The following is a 7,289-nucleotide window of genomic DNA, read 5'->3' on the forward strand; positions in this document are numbered from 1 at the left end:
TCGACCCATCATTCTATGGGCTTCCTACTATGTTTCATGCCGCTTTTCAATTGCACCTGTGAACTGTGCATCTACCATCTCTGTCTGAAAGCATGGATCCTGCACTGCTCTTTAGTTTTGTGATGAGCATCATGAACACACCATGGCTGATCCTGTAGTACTTCATGAGCTGTGGATCTGATCATGACACGGTGGTGTCAGCCCTGCTACATGCCATGGAAAAAAACAATTCAAGATTACTGCTGGCATTCACAGAGCAGCTGCATGCAGTGGACTGTCGGTACTGGGCTTTGGAAGCAATGACTGCAGAACTTTTGCATGTGAAAAGCCACCTTTCTGGAACTGTGTGTGAGGTTTATCTGTACCCTGCAGCACAAGGACACCAAAATAAGAGCTGCCCTAATTGTGAAAAAGTGAGTGGCAATCACTGTGTGGAAGCTGGCAACTCCAGGCTGCTACCAATCAGTCGTGAATCAGTTTGGAGTTGGGAAGTCCACTGTGGGGATTGCAGTGATGTGAGTGTGCAGGGCCATTAATCACCTCCTGCTACGAAAGACTGACACTCTGGGCAATGTGAGGGAAATAGTGGATGGCTTTGTGGTAATGGGATTCCCTAACTGTGTTGCACATATCCCATTTTGACCCTAGACCGCCTTGTGATGGAGTACATCAACAGAAAGGGTTACTTTGCAATACCATAGAAAGTGTCGGTGGATCACTGGGGTTGTTTCATAGACACCAAAGCGGGGTGGTCAGGGAAGGTGCATGACACACTTATCTTCAGGAATGCTAGCCCATACAGAAATCTGCAAGCAGGGACTTTTTTCCAGACCAGAAGATTGTAACTGGGGATGTGGAAATGCCAATTCTGATCCTTGGAGACCCAGCCTCCTCCTTGCTCCCATGGCTCATGAAGCCTTACATTGGAAACCTTGACAGCAGCAAGAAGTGCTTCAACAAGCTCAGCAGCTGCAGAATGACCATTGAATGTGCCTTTGGCAGATTAAAGGGTTGCAGTGGTCCCTTTTTGGCAAGCTAGACCTCAGTGAGGAAAATATTCCTATGGTCATAGCAGCCTGCTGTGCTATGCATAATATGTGTGAAAGTAATGGAGGAAAGTTTCTGCAGAGGTGGAGCCTTGAGATGGATTTGGCTGGTAGCTGCTTTTGAGCAGCCAGATCCAGGGCTGTTAGAGAGGCTGAATGGGGAGCTATTCCAACGAGTGAGTGTTTGAAGGAGCATTTTGAAAATGAGTCTCAGTAATGTCTTTCTATATGTCTTTGCACTGAGCCAGGCATTGTTTTCTTACACTGTAGTATGACCCTTGTAATGATTGCTGTGTGTGCATTAAGTGTACTCTGCAAATACTCTGATTTGCCACTATGTATGAATTTCAGCAGCAACCATTGTGGGTCGAAGATCAATAAAGATTCATTGTCTGGGTGTATGTCCAACTGTCAATTTGAAACATGTCATAAAAGTGGAGCACACGGGATACTGCGGTATGTGAGGAATGTGTGTGGGGAGTTCGGGGAGGCCCTGGAAGACCATTCTGAATGGGCTGCAAAAGGAGGTGAGCATCGATGTGTTCCACGTGCAGCGCGGTCAGGGACTTCAGCATGTTTGTTTGTGTCTCGACCAGCTGAATCATCAACTCCTGCCTGTTTCTTCTCTTAGAATCATAGAAGATTAGAGCTGGAAGAGACCTGAGGAGGTCATCTAGTCCAACCCCCTGCTCAAAGCAGGACCAATCCCCAACTAAATCATCCCAGCCAGGGCTTTGTCAAGCCTGACCTTAAAAACCTCTAAGGAAGGAGATTCCACTGCCTCCCTAAGTAACCCATTCCAGTGCTTCACCACCCTCCTAGTGAAAATGTTTTACCTAATATCCAACCTAAACCCCCCCACTTCAACTTGAGACCATTACTCCTTGTTCTCTTGGCTATCCATTCTCAGTTTTTCATTGATAGCTTCTCTCCAAGGTCTGCTCACTATCAGCATCATCAGATGATTGCAGCACCTCCCTGAGCAGGTTGTCCTGAATCCTCTGGTTCATCTCCTTATCAGATGGAGGCATTTGGCCAGTGTGCAGGAGGAGACTCAAGGCCACATCTGCAGAAGCTGAAGAAACAATAGATTGAGGCACTATTGGGAGTGCGCTCACAGCCTTGATTCATAAAAGTTACATACACCACTTTCCCTTGGCAGGCACACAGCATGCCAAGAGCCCTAACCATGGTGAGTTCAGTTGGGCACAAGGGGGAGGGGGTAAGATAGGACAAAGGGCAGGGGAGTGTTTGAGAAGGACCATTACGAGTACCTTGGGACGCTATTCTGAATACTGGCACAGTTTTCCACAGGCAGGGGTGATAGAAGCTGATACCCTCAGGAGCAAGATAACCACAGCCCCTGCATGCGTGTGGTTGAAGACCGGGTCCATATACTGCTCACCTGTGTGCTGCTTTGGTGCCTGCAGGTGTAATTGATGATTGGCACAGCAAAGTTTCCTTCCATGGGGGAAGGAACAAAGCAGCCTTCCCAAGGAAACTTCAGCAAAGGATTTCTGAGTACCTTCATGAACATTTCCTAGAGATCTCTATGAAGGTTTCCTAGGACATCCAAGAGTGCATCAACAAACTTTTCCACAGGGCACCCCTCTGTTTAGCAACACAGAGGAATGCGAAGCAGATGCATACAGTGCTACTATTTCTATCCCTTTTCTACCCTGGGATGTGGCGGGAAGCTTTACTTCATTTCTCCCTGCAGTATCGAAGCACAGCAAGTACTTACCGGAGAGCCCCTCTCCTGCATTAGGCATGCCATAGCTGAAGTGCTGAGACTGGCTAGACCCCTCTGGAGTTAAAAACAGGTCCTGGCTCACCACACCACTGGACTGTCCTAATGCCTGTCCTCCATTCTCTTCCAACTCCACTTTCTCATCCATCATTTCATTCTTGGAGTTCACTCCATGGCTGCTGCCTCCAGCCCCCCTTCCCCAAAGTATCCACAGGGCTCTTGGGGGTGGAGTTGGCCTCCCTTTCCTTCTGATATGCCTGCCTCAGCTCCTTGATCTTGGCACAACACTGCTGTGTCTCCCTCTCGTACCCCTTGAGCTCCATGCCTTGAGCAATCTGCCTGTGGGTATCAAAGCTCCTACAGCTGGAGCAGAACTGCAACTGCTCAGCCTCCTCTCCCTGCAGATCCAACAACTCCCAGGGTCCTCCAGGCAGGAGCGTATTTGCTGCTGCCTGGAGGACCCTGGGACCTTGGTCAGCTGGGAAGATGCTATGTGAGCGGTTCATACTGAGAAAACAGGAAGAAGAATTTCAAAAATTCCCAGGGCTTTAAAAGGAGAGGGGTACATGCCTATGTACCTGGCTGCTGGGCCATGGAGTTCAAAATGGTGACCAACGCAGTCATGATGAGCACTGTGGGACATTTCCTGGAGGTGACATCAGCAATGTAGTGTCTACACTGACTCTGCGTCGCATATAACTCTGCGTCTTGTCCAGGTGGTTTTCTTATGTTGGCATAGCAGGAGAATTAAATCAGTAGGAGGAGCGTGGCAGTGCGTACACCTCCACTGTTTTGTTGACAAAACTATGTAGTGTGGATATGGCCTAATAAAGCTAAGCGGCAAGAAGAGGATGAGTTTGCATGCTAATTCAGGCTCTGGGCACCCTGTCAAAGACCAAGTAGGATCTCAATTCATTCGTGGTCATCTTGCTGGCAATACTAAACAGCAATGTTGAAGTAAAAGAAACACTGCTAAATAATCTAAAATGTAACTCTACTTCTCGCCACAAAAAAGGCATTTCTCTACAGTATGTATCCTAATGCCCACTGAACTGGGAGCCATCTGAAAGATCTTATGACCGCATGGGTAGAGAGATTTAAGAAGTCGTCTTCCTGCGGGTGTATGACGGGGAAAACATGAAATCAATTTATATGACAAACACTCCGAATCCTTGAACTATGTGGAAAGAATCTTCCCCAAGGTGGCAGTATCAGCCTGTTTCACAGGTACTGTGAAAGTAAGCAGGGCTTCCATTGCTCCAGAGAACCTTCACTGAAATAAAATATCAGATGTAAGGGTGCAAAAACACACTAAAATACAGGATAATTATGACAGGAATCTTCAAAGGGCTGCTGAAATAAAAGAAACCTGCAAATAAATCTCTCACCTTCCCAAGAAATAATTCTTATTTTTTTACATAATTTTAAAGAAAATATACACTTTATTAAGCTTTGAACAGTATGATGCAAAGCAAACCTCTATTTTATTTTAAAGGCAATAGTTACAAAGCAGTGAGAGTCAGTAAGTTTCTTTAAAAGAAAAGGAGTACTTGTGGCACCTTAGAGACTAACCAATTTATTTGAGCATAAGCTTTCATGAGCTACAGCTCACTTCATCGATGTAGCTCACGAAAGCTTATGCTCAAATAAATTGGTTAGTCTCTAAGGTGCCACAAGTACTCCTTTTCTTTTTGCGAATACAGACTAACACGGCTGTTACTCTGAAATAAGTTTCTTTAGCAATCCTTATACGCTTCCATTCTATGTTAGAGATCTCTGTTCTGAGCAACTATTTAGTTGTTACATTTAGAGTGGAGCTTCAAAGCTGAGATCCTCAACAAGATTGTCATTCTCACAGCACAAATTTTACAGAGAATTAGCCAAAGTGTTTCTGGTACAATAAAGATGTCTCTCCTGTTTTTCAGAGTTGGCTGAAACTGTTGCTATTGGCTGTCAGTGACGTAAACTATTGTTTAGTTTCGTGTTTTATAACTTGTTGGGTTGGTAGAGCTCTGAATGGCTGAACGCTTCTATTTATTATTATTACTGGAGAAATCCAAATAATAAAAGCTAGAATTTTCAAAAGAGCCTGTGGTAAACTAGGAAATATCTTTATTGTATTTTATTAATACGTGTGTGTGTGTGTGATGGGTGCCATGGGGTTACATCAAAAGGGGATGTTAAAAAAACCATAGAAAGGAAAGGTAAACCAACGGCCTGGATAAGCATCCAAATAAACACTCAAATGCAATAGCCATGTTCATAGCCACAAAAAGGTGACTTCTTGAGTAAGGCCCATGCATATAGGCCTGTTTTTGTTTTGTTTTGTTTTACTCTCTATTCTGTGCTTTTGTACCCTTTTTTGGGAGGGCGGGGGATGAATACTTAATGCTTAGTTTTGAAGAAGCTGTTTTTGAGTCACTTTAACCACCTCACAGGTCCTTAGAGAAAAAGGGCTCATAGGTACTATATACAGTTGGGCCTGTCAGGTTAACACGGTTAGGAAATAGAAGGCTGCAGCCAAGATTGGGTTAGACCATGTGGTTCCATCCAGAGTGAGGTGCAGGGAGCCAGGCATGACATTTAAAGGGTACACTCTAGAGGAACTGAAGGAGTGAACAGCACAGTTTGCCCTAGAACTGTAGTAAAGAGTAAGGTACATCAGCTTCAAATCCCATTGAAGAAATCTGTGGGGATTGGGTGCCTGAACCCTTCAGTCTCCTTTGAAAATCCTAGGCAAAACAAATACAATCAAATCTCTAGGTAGAAACTGGAAACTGCATTCTTATATCTATAGTATTAACTTACCGTATTACAATAGTATGACAGATGTATTGTAATCAGCTGTTTTGTTTTCCTTGGGTTCATCTGATCAGTTTGCAAGTAACTTAATAGCGTGCAATGCAATTTTTTACATAAATGAGAGATTCTATATTTTTGTAACCTACAGTGTCTCCAGATGGATGGTGTCTCCCACCACTCTTTTACTTTCAGTTCCCACACATTCCCATCCCTTACAACTTTATTCCATATATGCACTCTCATTATTTTAAGATAATGCCACAATAAATAATTGAAGATGTGAATTGGTGAACTCTCACTTAGGGGAAACCAAGTGAGGCCATTTGATGGATTACCACACACAGATGTAGGCTCCCACCCTTCCCTGAAATCATGAGAAACCCAGGGAGCTGTACAATGTCCTGTATAAATAGAATGGAGTCCAAGTACTCCATCTAGAAAGAATTATAGATTCAATTTTGTTACACAATAAGAAATGTGTAAACTCTGAGACGATCCAGGCAACTCTCAGTTTACTGAGTAAGGGATAAAACAGTCTCTTGCTACTCCCTGTCCTCGAATACCATATTATAATGGGATTATATACACCACTCTAGTTCTATACCAATGTGAAAGGAAAACAAATATACCAACCATACATTGCAGCAGAATTGTTTTCTTTTGCTAAGTCTAGTCACATCTATCAACTATCGGTTGGAAGTAGGAAAATGCAGATTTTTAAGAACAACTCTGATCACCCTGCACCCACATTCACTGAGTAACTGTGTGTCTTGGCAGCACACATCTTCAGTACAGATAGTATGAGCCAAATGATGCCCTGTACTGGATCATACTTGCTCATCTGAGGTGCTTAATGCCTATTTTGTCTCAGTCTTCACTAAAGAGGTTGATGACAAAATACTCAACACAATTAATATTTGACAACCAGGACAAAGGAATAGAAACCAAAATAGGGAAAGAACATCTTCTCTAAACATTCTTTAACCTGTATTGAGTCAGCAGGGCCTGATAAAATTCATCCTATAGTGCTTAAGGAACTAGATGAAGCAATCTTGGAGCCACTGACAATTATCTCTGAGAATTCCTGGAGGACTGGAGAGGACCCGGAGGACTGGAGAAGGGCAAACCTGGTACTTATCTTTAAAAAGGAGGACCTGGGGATTTGTAGACCCAGTCAGCCTAACTTCAATACCTGGAAAGATACCAAAGGAAATAATGAAACAATCAATTTGTAAGCACCTGGAGGACAATAGGGTTATAAGGAATAGTCAGCATGGATTTGTCAAGAACAAATAATGCCAAACCAACTTAATTTCCTTCTTTGATAGGATTACTGACCTGGTTGGGGGAGCAGTAGATTTGATATTCGTAAGGCTTTTGACTGAGTTCTGTATGACCTTGTCATAAGCAAACTAGGGAAATGTGGTCTAGATGAATTTACTATGAGGTGGGTGTGCAACTAGTTGAAAGACTGTACTCGAGTAGTTATCAATGGTTTGCTGTCCAGTTGGGAGGGTGTATCTAGTGGGGTCCTGCATGAGTCAGTACTGGGTCTGGTACAAGTCAATATTTTCTTTAATGACTTGAATAATGGAGTAGGGACTATGCTTATAAAATTTGCAGATGACACCAAGCTGAGAGGGGTTGCAAGCACTTTGGAGGGCAGGTTTAAAATTCAAAATGACCTTGAC

The sequence above is a fragment of the Caretta caretta genome, chromosome 4 (assembly GCF_965140235.1).
Source record: "Caretta caretta isolate rCarCar2 chromosome 4, rCarCar1.hap1, whole genome shotgun sequence".
NCBI classification, from domain to species: domain Eukaryota; kingdom Metazoa; phylum Chordata; order Testudines; family Cheloniidae; genus Caretta; species Caretta caretta.